The sequence below is a fragment of the Bombina bombina genome, chromosome 6 (genome assembly GCF_027579735.1).
Source record: "Bombina bombina isolate aBomBom1 chromosome 6, aBomBom1.pri, whole genome shotgun sequence".
NCBI classification, from domain to species: Eukaryota; Metazoa; Chordata; class Amphibia; order Anura; family Bombinatoridae; genus Bombina; species Bombina bombina.
This window is the reverse complement of record NC_069504.1, coordinates 735234254-735249431: the sequence shown is the minus strand read 5'-3', so window position 1 is coordinate 735249431 and position 15178 is coordinate 735234254. Positions and strand designations below refer to the sequence as shown.

At 39.4% G+C, this 15178-nt stretch overlaps 1 protein-coding gene across 2 annotated transcripts in view; it reads left to right on the top strand.

The window, feature by feature from the left end:
• The window catches only part of PHYHIP (phytanoyl-CoA 2-hydroxylase interacting protein), a 345321-nt gene that overhangs the window by 85966 nt on the left and 244177 nt on the right, over positions 1-15178 (top strand). The window lies entirely within an intron of this gene.

Genomic DNA, 15178 nt, shown 5'->3' with positions numbered 1-15178 from the left:
CATATTAACTATTTATTCAATCACCATACTTATCAGGGCTAAAACAATTAAATAATAACAATATGTATTTTACACACACACACACAAACTAAGGAAAGTATATAAATAACACAATAATGAATTAAGGGGTTAAGCCTTATGTGGACTTTAAGAGAAAGGAGATAAAAAGAACACAATGAAGAGCCGATGCTCACCTAATCATTAGACAAATTTGGTAGCCACAGAAGTTAGAGTTAATGAAATGAAAGTCTCAAAAAGAGGAAGGCATAGAGACGACAGTAATTCATTTTGGAGAAATAATTTAAATCAGAGCAAGGGGACAACAAAATGAGTAGCACCACGGATTAAGATACAAAAAAGAAAAAACTATTAAAAAAAGAGATTGCAAAAATGAAGGAAACTAAGGAAGAAGGCTTAAAGTGACAGTCAACTCCAAAATTTGTATTGCTTAAAAAGAAAGATAATACCTTTATTACCCATTCCCCAGTTTTGCACAGCCAACACATTTATATTAATACACTTTTTACCTCTGTGATTACCTTGTATCTAAGCCTCTTCTGACAGCCCCCTGATCACATGACTTTTTATTTATTATCTATTGACTTGCATTTTAGCTAATTAGTGCTGTGTTGTGCACAGCTTCACAGGTGTGAGCACAATGTTATCTATATGGCCCACATAAACAATCAGTCTCCTGTTGTGAAAAGCTAATGAAAATGCATGTGATAAGAGGCTGTTTGTAGTGGCTTAGAAACAGGCAGAAATTTAGAGGTTTAAATGTTATAAAGTATATTAATATACCAATGTTGGTTGTGCAAACCTGGGGAATGGGTCGTAAAAGCGTTATCTAACTTTTTAAACAATACCAATTTTGGTGTGGATTGTCCCTTTAAAGTTATTCTTCATACATTTTCTGTTTCTTACTTTGTCCCTATATTGAGATACTGTCACTTTCTCCATCCAAAATAAATTATGTAAGATTAACTTTCACATATATGTTCCTAATGAATCTCATCTCAAATCTACTTCCTGTATAATATAGTAATGCAATAATCCATGAGGGTGGTTGCTCTCCACATAGCTTGGCGCATATCTGGAATTTGATACTATAAAAAAAATAATATCAGTACTATAATCTATATAAACATATAAACCTTCATTGAAAAAAGAAAGAATAACATAGTCCATACAGTGTAAGAATGTCAATTATTTAACTTTTTGGGTATGAAGTTTAGAGCAATAAAATAGTACAGGTCCAAAATATTTGCAGCTAGCTCTGCCTTTAATAAGATAATACACATGCAACATCTCATCGAAAAAAACCAGAATGATATTTCAAATGAGGGACCACATGATTTCTATATAACACACAGTTAATGTATAAATGACAAAGGGTGGCGATTCACTTCCATGTATGGTTGCAGGGTTCCTTTATGGAATAGAGTCTTCCAACTTTGTGCACTAACACTCAGGGGAACAGACCTCTTGGCTTGGAATATGTTTCTAGAACTCAAAGATAATTCTGCATTTGCCTTAAGGCTGCTAGAAAGTTGCCTATTGCTTGAAACTTGCTACAGCCTTTGACACCATCATAGTCACTAATTGCAACCACTTAACATATCTTCACCAAATGGAAAACAATCGGCCAGATTAAGAGATTTGCGTTAGGAGCTATGTGGTGCTAACGAGCAGTTTTCTCTCACCGCTCACTTACATGCAGCGCTGGTATTACAGGTTTTTCTAAACCCGGCGTTAAAAGGCAAGAAGTGAGCGTAGAGCAAAATTTTGCTCCATACCGCACTCCAATACTAGCGCTGCTTAAGTCAGCGGTGAGCTGGTTATACGTGCTCGTGCACGATTTCCCCATAGACATCAATGGGGAGAGCCGGCTGAGAAAAAGTCTAACACCTGCAAAAAAGCAGAGTAAAACTCAGTAACGCAGCCCCATTGATTCCTATTGGGTAACACATTTTATGTTTACACCTAACACCCTAACATGAACCCCGAGTCTAAACACCCCTAATCTTACACTTATTAACCCCTAATCTGCCGCCCCCGACATCGCCGCCACCTACGTTATATTTATTAACCCCTAATCTGCCATCCCCAATGTCGCCGCAACCTACCTACACTTATTAACCCCTAATCTGCCACCCCCAACGTCGCTGCCACTATATTAAATGTATTAACCCCTAAATCTAAGTCTAACCCTAACCTTAACACCCCCTAATTGAAATATAATTAAAATAAATCTAAATAAAATTTCTATCATTAACTAAATTATTCCTATTTAAAACTAAATACTTACCTATTAAATAAACCCTAAGCTAGCTACAATATAACTAATAGTTACATTGTAGCTAGCTTAGGGTTTATTTTTATTTTACAGGCAATTTTGTATTTATTTTAACTAGGTAGAATAGTTATTAAATAGTTATTAACTATTTAATAACTATCTAGCTAAAATAAATACAAATTGACCTGTAAAATTAAGCCTAACCTAAGTTACAATAACACCTAACACTACACTACAATTAAATAAATTAACTAAATTAAATACAATTAAATAAATTAACTCAATTTAATACAATTAAATTAAATTAGCTAAATCATAAAAAAACAAAAGACTAAATTACAGAAAATAAAAAACAAATTACAGATTTTTAAACTAATTACACCTAATCTAATAGCCCTATCAAAATAACCCCCCCCCCCAAAAAAAAAAAACCTAGCCTATACTAAACTATCAATAGCCCTTAAAAGGGCCTTTTAAGGGGCATTGCCCTTAAAGTAATCAGCTCTTTTACCTGTAAAAAAAAATACAAACAACCCCCCCAACAGTAAAACCCACCACCCACACAACCAACCCCCCAAATAAAATTCTTAACTAAAAAACCCTAAGCTCCCCATTGCCCAGAAAAGGGCATTTGGATGGGCATTGCCCATAAAAGGGCATTTAGCTCTTTTGCAGGCCCAAAGCCCTAACCTAAAAAATAAACCCACCCAATACATCCTTAAAAAAATCCTAACACTAACCCCCGAAGATTCACTTACCGGGAGAAGTCTTCATCCAAGCGGCAAGATGTCCTCAAAGAAGCCGGCAGAAGTGGTCCTCCAGATGGGCCTTCATCCTTCCGGCGCGGAGCGGGTCCATCTTCAAGACATCTGACACGGAGCATCCTCTTCAAACGACGGCTTCTTCGTAATGAATATCTCTTTAACTGACATTATCCAAGATGGCATCCCTTAGATTCCGATTGGCTGATAGAATTCTATCACCCAATCGGATTTAAGGTAGAAAAAATCCTATTGGCTGATGCAATCAGCCAATAGGATTGAACTTCAATCCTATTGGCTGATCCACTCAGCCAGTAGGATTGAGCTTGCATTCTATTGGCTGATTGGAACAGCCAATAGAATACCAGCTCAATCCTATTGGCTGATTGCATCAGCCAATAGGATTTTTTCTACCTTAATTCCGATTGGGTGATAGAATTCTATCAGCCAATCGGAATCTAAGGGATGCCATCTTGGATAATGTCAGTTAAAGAGATATTCATTACGAAGAAGCAGTTGTTTGAAGAGGATGCTCCGCGTCGGATGTCTTGAAGATGGACCCGCTCCGCTCCGGAAGGAGGAAGATAGAAGATGCCGTCTGGATGAAGACTTCTGCCCGTCTGGAGGACCACTTCTGCCCATATGGAGGACCACTTCTGCCGGCTTCGTTGAGGACATCTTGCCGCTTGGATGAAGACTTCTCCCGGTAAGTGAATCTTCGGGGGTTAGTGTTAGGATTTTTTTAAGGGTGTATTGGGTGGGTTTATTTTTTAGGTTAGGGCTGGGCCTGCAAAAGAGCTATATGCCCTTTTCAGGGCAATGCCCATCCAAATGCCCTTTTCAGGGCAATGGGGAGCTTAGGGTTTTTCAGTTAGGATTTTATTTGGGGGGTCGGTTGTGTGGGTGGTGGGTTTTACTGTTGGGGGGTTGTTTGTATTATTTTTTTTACAGGTAAAAGAGCTGATTACTTTGGGGCAATGCCCCGCAAAAGGCCCTTTTAAGGGCTATTGATAGTTTAGTTTAGGCTAGGGTTTTTTTTTTATTTTGGGGGGGCTTTTTTATATTTTGATAGGGCTATTAAATTAGGTGTAATTAGTTTAAAGATCTGTAATTTGTTTTTTATTTTCTGTAATTTAGTGTTTTGTTTTGTGATTTAGCTAATTTAATTTATTTAATTGTATTTAATTTACTCAATTGTATTTAATTTAGTTAATTTATTTAATTGTAGTGTAGTGTTAGGTGTTATTGTAACTTAGGTTAGGTTTAATTTTACAGGTCAATTTGTATTTATTTTAGCTAGATAGTTATTAAATAGTTAATAACTATTTAATAACTATTCTACCTAGTTAAAATAAATACAAAATTGCCTGTAAAATAAAAATAAACCCTAAGCTAGCTACAATGTAACTATTAGTTATATTGTAGCTAGCTTAGGGTTTATTTAATAGGTAAGTATTTAGTTTTAAATAGGAATAATTTAGTTAATGATAGAAATTTTATTTAGATTTATTTTAATTATATTTCAATTAGGGGGTGTTAAGGTTAGGGTTAGACTTAGATTTAGGGGTTAATACATTTAATATAGTGGCAGCGACGTTGGGGGTGGCAGATTAGGGGTTAATAAGTGTAGGTAGGTTGCGGCGACATTGGGGATGGCAGATTAGGGGTTAATAAATATAACGTAGGTGGCGGCGATGTCGGGGGCGGCAGATTAGGGGTTAATAAGTGTAAGATTAGGGGTGTTTAGACTTGGGGTTCATGTTAGGGTGTTAGGTTTTATTTTACAGGTCAGTTTGTATTTATTTTAGCTAGGTAGTTATTAAATAGTTAATAACTATTTAATAACTATTCTACCTAGTTAAAATAAATACAAACTTGCCTGTAAAATAAAAATAAACCCTAAGATAGCTACAATGTAACTATTAGTTATATTGTAGCTAGCTTAGAGTTTATTTTATAGGTAAGTATTTAGTTTTAAATAGGAATAATTTAGTTAATTATAGTAATTTTCTCCAACATTGGTGTGTCCGGTCCACGGCGTCATCCATAACTTGTGGGAATATTCTCTTCCCCAACAGGAAATGGCAAAGAGCACAGCAAAAGCTGTCCATATAGTCCCTCCTAGGCTCCGCCCACCCCAGTCATTCTCTTTGCCGCTGAACAAGCAGCATCTCCACGGAGATGGTGAAGAGTATGGGGTGTTTAGTTGTAGTTTTTTATTCTATTATTAAGAGTTTGTTATTTTAAAATAGTGCTGGTATGTACTATTTACTCTGAAACAGAAAAAGATGAAGAGTTCTGTTTGTGAGAGGAATATGATTTTAGCAGCAGTAACTAAAATCGTTTGCTGTTTCCACATAGGACTGTTGAGATGAGATAACTTCAGTTGGGGGAAACAGTTGGCAGACTTTTCTGCTTAAGGTATGACTAGCCATATTTCTAACAAGACTGTGTAATGCTGGAAGGCTGTCATTTTCCCCATCATGGGGACCGGTAAGCCATTTTTTAGTCTCAAACAGAATAAAGGGCTTAATATGGGCTATAAAACTGGTAGACACTTTTATGGGCTAGATCGATTGCTTTATTTGGGCATTTTATACAGCTTGATGTTGAAATTCACACTTTATAACTTTGGGGAACGTTTTTTTACGTCAGGCACTGGTTTAGACACCTTCCCAGTCAGGAAGGGCCTTCTATGTAGTAGGCAGAGCCTCATTTTTGCGCCATTACTGTGCAGTTACTTTTGAGAGCAGGACATGCAGCTGCATGTGTGTGGGTCTGGAAGTAGTTGAAAAGGTTCCTAGAGGACCAAAATCAGCATGGTTTTACTTCAGGGAGATCATGTCAGACTAATCTAATTGACTTCTTTGATTATGTAACAAAAGTATTAGACAAGGGAGGAGCAGTTGATGTAGCATATCTAGATTTCAGCAAAGCATTTGACACCGTCCCACACAATAAACTTATTCACAAACTATATCTCCTTGGTCTAGATTCAAAAATTGTGAACTGGGTGGAATGCTGGCTTAAGGACAGAAAACAAAGTGTCTTAGTAAATGGAGTTCATTCAGCAGAGGGGGCTGTTACTAGTGGTGTTCCTCAGGGGTCAGTTCTGGGGCCTGTTTTGTTTAACATATTTATCTGCGATATCAGCAAAGGGCTACAGGGGAAAGTATGTCTCTTTGCAGATGATACAAAAATTTGCAACAGAGTGGATGTTCCAGGGGGGGTAGACAAAATGAGAAGTGATATACAACAATTGGAGGATTGGACAAACGACTGGGATCTAAAGTTTAACACAGCAAAGTGTAAAATAATGCATTTAGGGAAGAAAAATCCAAATGTTAATTACAGACTCAATGACACTTTACTGACTGTTACAGACGAGGAAGAGGACTTGGGAATTATTATTTCAGATGATTTAAAACTTAGTAAACAATGTAGTAAGGCAGCGAGTAAGGCTAGCAGAATGCTTGGATGTATTGGTAGAGGTATTTGCAGCAGAAATAGTAAGGTTCTTATGCCACTTTATAGATCATTAGTTAGGCCTCATCTTGAGTATTGTGTGCAGTTCTGGAGGCCATATCTTCAGAAGGATATTAACAAACTTGAATCTGTGCAAAGGAGGGCTACCAAAATGGTACATGGTCTAAAAAATAAAACTTACCAGGATAGGCTCAATGACCTAAATATGTATAGCTTAGAGGAGAGAAGGGAAAGAGGTGATATGATAGCAACTTTCAAGTACATTAAAGGGTTTAGTAAAACTGAGGCTGTGGGTATTTTACATAAAATGGAAAATTCAAGAACAAGGGGTCATGAGCTCAAGCTAAAGGGTAGTAGATTCAGGAGTAATTTGAGGAAGCACTTCTTTACAGAAAGAGTGATTGATTTATGGAATAAACTTCCTCAAGAGGTAGTAGCAACAAACACTGTGGGGGACTTTAAAAATGCATGGGACAAGCATAGGGCTATCCTACGAACTAGATAAGTTTATACTGTTAGGTAAGGTGGGGCAGACTTGCTGGGCCTATGGCTCTTATCTGCCGTCAATATCTATGTTTCTATGTTTCTATAGAAGGCTTCAGCTGGGACTGTAGAGGGGTTAAAACTGTAAACGGCTCAGGTTTCGTCATTTTAAGGGTTAAAGGTCTGAAATTTGGGGTGCAATTCTTTGAATGCTTTAAGACACTGTGGTGAAAATTTGGTTAAAATTGAACAATTCCTTCATAGTTTTTCACATATTCAGTAAAAAAGTGTGCCCTGTTTAAAATTTAAAGAGACAGTAACGGTTTTGTTTTAAAACGGTTTTTGTATTTTATTGACAAGTTTAAGCCTGTTTAACATGTCTGTGCCTTCAGATAAACTATGTTCTGTATGTACGGAAGCCAATGTGTCTCCCCCTTCAAAATTGTGTGATAATTGTGCCATAGCGTCCAAACAAAGTAAGGACAGTATTGCCACAGATAGTAAAGTTGCCCAAGATGATTCATCAGATGAAGGGACTAGACATAGTTCTACATCATCTCCTTCTGTGTCTACACCAGTTTTGCCCACGCAGGAGACCCCTAGTAGTTCTAGCGCGCCAATGCTTGTTACTGTGCAACAATTGACGGCAGTAATGGATAACTCCATAGCAAATATTTTATCCAAAATGCCTGCATTTCAGAGAAAGCGCGATTGCTCTGTTTTAAACACTGTAGAGCAGGAGGGCGCTGATGATAATTGCTCTGTCATACCCTCACACCAATCTGAAGTGGCCATGAGGGAGGTTTTGTCAGATGGGGAAATTTCTGATTCAGGTAGAATTTCTCAACAGGCAGAACCTGATGTTGTGACATTTAAATTTAAATTAGAGCATCTCCGCGCACTGCTTAAGGAGGTGCTATCTACTCTGGATGATTGTGACAACCTGGTCATTCCAGAAAAATTGTGCAAGATGGACAAGTTCCTAGAGGTTCCGGTGCACCCCAACGCTTTTCCTATACCCAAGCGGGTGGCGGACATAGTGAATAAGGAGTGGGAGAAGCCCGGCATACCTTTTGTCCCCCCTCCTATATTTAAGAAATTATTTCCTATGGTCGACCCCAGAAAGGACTTATGGCAGACAGTCCCTAAGGTCGAGGGGGCAGTTTCTACACTAGCTAAGCGCACTACTATTCCTATCGAGGATAATTGTGCTTTCAAAGATCCTATGGATAAAAAATTGGAGGGTTTGCTTAAAAAGATTTTTGTACAGCAAGGTTACCTCCTGCAACCTATTTCGTGCATTATTCCTGTCACTACAGCAGCGTGGTTCTGGTTTGAGGAACTAGAAAAGTCGCTCAGTAGAGAGACTCCGTATGAGGAGGTTATGGACAGAATTCACGCACTTAAGTTAGCTAATTCCTTTATTTTAGATGCCGCTTTGCAGTTAGCTAGATTAGCGGCGAAAAATTCAGGGTTTGCAATTGTGGCGCGCAGAGCGGTCTGGCTAAAGTCTTGGTCAGCCGATGTATCTTTTAAGACAAAATTGCTTAATATCCCTTTCAAGGGTAAAACCCTTTTTGGGCCAGAATTGAAAGAGATTATCTCAGACATCACTGGGGGTAAGGGCCACGTCCTCCCACAAGATAGGCCTTTCAAGGCTAAGAACAAGTCTAATTTTCGTTCCTTTCACAATTTCAGGAACGGACCGGCCTCCAACTCTGCAGCCTCTAGACAAGAGGGTAATTCTTCGCAAACCAAACCAGCTTGGAAACCGATGCAAGGCTGGAACAAGGGTAAGCAGGCCAAGAAGCCTGCTGCTGCTACCAAAACAGCATGAAGGAGTAGCCCCCGATCCGGGACCGGATCTAGTAGGGGGCAGACTCTCTCTCTTCGCTCAGGCTTGGGCAAGAGATGTTCAGGATCCCTGGGCACTAGAAATAGTTTCTCAGGGTTATCTTCTGGAATTCAAGGAACTACCCCCAAGGGGAAGGTTCCACATGTCTCACTTATCTTCAAACCAAATAAAGAGACAGGCATTCTTACATTGTGTAGAAGACCTGTTAAAAATGGGAGTGATACACCCAGTTCCAACTGTGGAACAAGGAATGGGGTTTTATTCAAATCTGTTTGTAGTTCCCAAAAAAGAGGGAACTTTCAGACCAATTCTGGATTTAAAGATTCTAAACAAATTTCTCAGAGTGCCATCGTTCAAAATGGAAACTATTCGAACGATTTTACCTTCAATCCAGGAGGGTCAATTTATGACTACCGTGGATCTAAAGCAGGGGTGTCAAACTTGCGGCCCGCGGGCCTCATGCGGCCCTCAACCTAATTTTGTGCGGCCCACGCCACCTCCATGAAAAATATTAATTATAATATGCTTATTACTTAAAGAGCGAGTGCGCTTACTGTTAGGGATGCACATACATTAAAACATACGTTATTAAAAAGAAAAAGACAGATAAGTGCATAATGATTTCTTTAACACATGCAGTTCATTACTATGGTAGCACTGATTTCCCACATCATTTCTGTCCATTCCTTTCCATCATTTTCTCTTTAACTAAAATCACATACTTTATATATATTTCTATGTATTTATTTTATATTATGTACAACAGGTATGTCTATCACTATTATAAACAGTGGGTCGCAGGTGGAGCATGTGTCTCACCTTCTTAAAAGCATTAGAGCACATTTCCTCAAGCCAGAGTAAGTTAATTAGGAGTTACAGAACACAATCTTTTGAAATTTATACAGTTATAGCAAATGCCACTGTACTGTTTAGCAATGACAAGATATGTAGGTAGTGTGCGGCCCACGTGAGTTGTACTTGTATGGAAAATGGCCCGCGACTAAAATGAGTTTGACACCCCTGATCTAAAGGATGCGTATCCACATATTCCTATCCACAAAGAGTTCGCCTTTCTGGACAAACATTACCAGTTTGTGGCTCTCCCATTCGGGCTAGCCACTGCTCCAAGGATTTTCACAAAGGTACTCGGGTCCCTTCTAGCGGTTCTAAGACCAAGGGGCATTGCAGTGGCACCTTACTTGGACGACATTCTGATACAAGCGTCGTCTCTTTCAAAGGCAAAGGCTCACACAGACATCGTTCTGGCCTTTCTCAGATCTGACGGGTGGAAGGTGAACATAGAAAAGAGTTCCCTGTCTCCGTCGACAAGAGTTCCTTTCTTGGGGACAATAATAGATTCTTTAGAAATGAAGATTTTCCTGACAGACGTCAGAAAGTCAAAACTTCTAAACGCTTGTCAAGTTCTTCACTCTGTTCCACGACCTTCCATAGCTCAGTGCATGGAAGTAGTAGGGTTGATGGTTGCAGCAATGGACATAGTTCCTTTTGCGCGAATTCATCTAAGACCATTACAACTGTGCATGCTGAAACAGTGGAATGGGGACTATACAGACTTGTCTCCAGTGATTCAAGTAGATCAGAAGACCAGAGACTCACTCCATTGGTGGCTAACCCAGGATCACCTGTCCCAGGGAATGAGCTTCCGCAGACCAGAGTGGGTCATTGTCACGACCGACGCCAGTCTAGTGGGCCGGGGCGCGGTCTGGGACTCCCTGAAAGCTCAGGGTCTATGGTCTCGGGAAGAGTCTCTTCTCCCGATAAACATTCTGGAACTGAGAACGATATTCAATACTCTCAGGGCTTGGCCTCAACTAGCAAAGGCCAGATTCATAAGATTCCAATCAGACAACATGACGACTGTTGCTTACATCAACCATCAGGGGGGAACAAGGAGTTCCCTGGCGATGAGAGAAGTGACCAAAATCATAAAATGGGCGGAGGATCACTCCTGCCACCTATCTGCGATCCACATCCCAGGAGTGGAAAACTGGGAGGCGGATTATCTGAGTCGTCAGACATTCCATCCGGGGGAGTGGGAACTCCACCCGGAGATATTTGCCCAGTTGACTCAATTATGGGGCATTCCAGACATGGATCTGATGGCGTCTCGTCAGAACTTCAAGGTTCCTTGCTACGGGTCCAGATCCAGGGATCCCAAGGCGACTCTAGTGGATGCATTAGTAGCGCCTTGGGCCTTCAACCTAGCTTATGTGTTTCCACCGTTTCCTCTCATTCCCAGGCTGGTAGCCAGGATCAAACAGGAGAGGGCCTCGGTGATCTTGATAGCTCCTGCGTGGCCACGCAGGACTTGGTATGCAGACCTGGTGAATATGTCATCAGCTCCACCATGGAAGCTACCTTTGAGACAGGATCTTCTTGTACAGGGTCCATTCGAACATCCAAATCTAGTTTCCCTCCAGCTGACGGCTTGGAAATTGAACGCTTGATTTTATCTAAGCGTGGGTTTTCGGATTCTGTGATAGATACTCTGGTACAAGCCAGAAAACTTGTAACTAGAAAAATTTACCATAAAATATGGAAAAGATATATCTGTTGGTGTGAATCCAAGGGATTCTCATGGAGTAAGATCAAAATTCCTAGGATCCTTTCTTTTCTTCAAGAAGGTTTGGATAAGGGATTATCAGCGAGTTCTCTAAAGGGACAGATTTCTGCTTTATCTGTCTTGTTACACAAACGACTGGCAGCTGTGCCAGATGTTCAAGCTTTTGTTCAGGCTTTGGTCAGGATCAAGCCTGTTTACAGACCTTTGACTCCTCCCTGGAGTCTGAATTTAGTTATTTCAGTTCTTCAAGGGGTTCCGTTTGAACCTCTACATTCCATAGATATCAAGATGTTATCTTGGAAAGTTCTGTTTTTGGTTGCTATTTCTTCTGCTAGAAGAGTTTCTGAGTTATCTGCTCTGCAGTGTAATCCGCCCTATCTGGTGTTCCATTCAGATAAGGTTGTTTTGCATACTAAACCTGGTTTCCTTCCAAAGGTTGTTTCCAACAAGAATATTAACCAGGAAATAGTTGTGCCTTCTTTGTGTCCGAATCCAGTTTCAAAGAAGGAACATTTGTTACACAATTTAGATGTAGTCCGTGCTTTAAAGTTCTATTTAGAAGCAACAAAGGATTTCAGACAAACGTCTTCTCTGTTTGTCGTTTATTCTGGCAAGAGGAGAGGTCATAAAGCTACTGCTACCTCTCTTTCCTTTTGGCTGAAAAGCATCATCCGATTGGCTTATGAGACTGCCAGATGGCAGCCTCCCGAACGCATCACAGCTCACTCTACTAGGGCTGTGGCTTCCACATGGGCCTTCAAGAACGAGGCTTCTGTTGATCAGATATGTAAGGCAGCGACTTGGTCTTCCCTGCACACTTTTGCCAAATTCTACAAATTTGATACTTTTGCTTCTTCGGAGGCTATTTTTGGGAGAAAGGTTTTGCAAGCCGTGGTGCCTTCCGTTTAGGTAACCTGATTGGCTCCCTCCCTTCATCCGTGTCCTAAAGCTTTGGTATTGGTTCCCACAAGTTATGGATGACGCCGTGGACCGGACACACCAATGTTGGAGAAAACAGAATTTATGCTTACCTGATAAATTACTTTCTCCAACGGTGTGTCCGGTCCACGGCCCGCCCTGGTTTTTTTAATTTCTTTCTTTAACTACAGTCACCACGGCACCCTATGGTTTCTCCTGTTTTTCTCTTGTCCGTCGGTCGAATGACTGGGGTGGGCGGAGCCTAGGAGGGACTATATGGACAGCTTTTGCTGTGCTCTTTGCCATTTCCTGTTGGGGAAGAGAATATTCCCACAAGTTATGGATGACGCACCGTTGGAGAAAGTAATTTATCAGGTAAGCATAAATTCTGTTTTCTTTAGATTTATTTAAATTATATTTAAGTTATGGGGTGTTAGGGTTAGACTTAGATTTAGGGGTTAATACATTTATTATAGTGGTGGCGACGTTGGGGATGGCAGATTAGGGGTTAATAAGTATAATGTAGGTGGTGGCGATGTTAGGGGTGGCAGATTAGGGGTTAATAATATTTAACTAGTGTTTGCGAGGCGGGAGTGTGGCGGTTTAGGGGTTAATGTTTATTATAGTGGCGGCGATGTCCGGAGCGGCAGATTAGGGGTTAAAAAAGTTATTATAGTGTTTGCGATGCGGGAGGGCCTCGGTTTAGGGGTTAATTTGTAGTTTATGGGTGTTAGTGTACTTTTTACCACTTTAGTTATGAGTTTTATGCTACGGCATTGTAGTGTAAAACTCATAACTACTATAGAATGCGTTAGGAATCTTGGAGGTAGAGGGTGTACCGCTCACTTTTTGGCCTCCCAGGTCAGACTCGTAATACCGGCGATATGGAAGTCTGATAGAAAAAAGGGTTTACGAAGTTTACGTGTCGTTTTGCGGTAAGGGAGTCTTGGAAGTATCAACTGATTCATGTTATCACTCTTATGTGATCAATAATTTAGATGTTGTGGGTAGGTGGATTTTCTTTAATATTATTTATTATATTTGTTTGTTTGCTCGAATACATTTTTTTAATATATTTTGTCGACAAGTTTTCCGCTGGGTTCACATTTCTGTTTCCTCTTTTTTTTTCAATCTTATTCTTTTATTGTTATGGTTGTTTACAACTATGTTATCATTATGCTTATGGAAATGATCTTTTCCTCATTTGATATTTTCTGCCTATGCTGTAGCAATATCTCTTTCACAATATTGTTGCAGTTATGTTTTCAACATTAATGTGTATGTCAGTCCTAGATCTTGGAATCGGATTGATCTAATTATTGATACTTTCTATGTATTATTTGATTACATCTGTCTGCAAATGATTAATGTAAGTGCCCTTTTATAGCTACTTGCCTCTCAAAGAAATAAAACGAATATCTCTATCTTTACCACTTTGTTATGCTTATCTGAGTAACCATGTCCATCCCTGTGAAACCTTTCCGAAAGCTCTGACCATGCAACTACAACACAACAAATGTTCATGCATCACATATGTAATTTTTAAATGCATATACCATATATCTGAAATGTCTCACTAGTTAAAAAGTGACAAAATAAGTGTAAAGTTGTAATGTCTATAAAGCAATGGGAACTGCCATGTTGTAACTTAGGGACAGTTATAAATAGGTCACTAGAGTGTGTAGCTAATGGCTGTGTGGAATAAGTGTTCTGCACTTCCATTTCTAACAGTAACTAAAAATGCTCACAATTTCAAAATGGAATTACAGAACAAAATAAATAGGGAAAGTATGTTGTAGATATATATACTGTGTGTGTGTATATATATATAGAGAGAGAGAACAATGTGGAAGAAGGGCACTCTCAGGGTTTGTATAGAGACAAATATTTTCTTTATTCTTAGAACATTAATACATGGTCGACGTTTCGGCCCTCAGTTGGTCCTTCATCAGGACAGGTATTATCTTTAAACTGCCGAGTGGCAGTAGTCATAGATCCAAACAAGCGAAGATCTATATATAAATTAATTTCTTTCCAATGGCATGAAGAGTCCACAAATCCATTCTAATTACTAGTGGGAATTTAACTCCTGGCCACCAGGAGGAGGTGAAAGAACACCCCAGCAAAGCTTTAAAGGGTCAGTCTAGTCAACTTTCATTGTTCAGATAGGACATGTAATTTTAATCAACTTTCCAATTTACTTTTATCATCAAATTTGCTTTTTTCTCTTGGTATTCTTAGTTTAAACTAAACCTAGGCAGGCTCATATGCTAATTTCTAAGCCCTTGAGGGCTCCCTCTTATCACATGCTTTTTAAATTTATTTTCAACACAAAGAGGCTGAAAGTACACGTGGGCCATATAGATAACACTGTGTTCAGACACAGAAAGTTATTTAAGATTTAGTACAACACAATGCTAAATGCAAGACAATAGATAATAAACAGTCACAGTCATGTGATCAGGGGGCTGGAAGAAGGTTCTTAGATACAAGGTAATCACAGAGGTAAAAAGTATATTAATATAACTGTGTTGGTTATGCAAAACTGGGGAATGGGTAATAAAGGGATTATCTATCTTTTAAAACAATAAAAATTCTATTGTAGACTGTCCCTTTAAGTATCCTCCCGCCTCCCACAATCTCCCAGTCATTCTTTGCCTTTGTACATCAAGGAGGTGTGCGAAGATGGTGTCTGAAGATATTTAATCCTTTTATGGGTAGTTTCCCTTCAAACAAGGATTGGGGCAATGCTGTGTCCATGTAATCCTCTTTAGTAAGAGTTTTGGTGGCTTTAA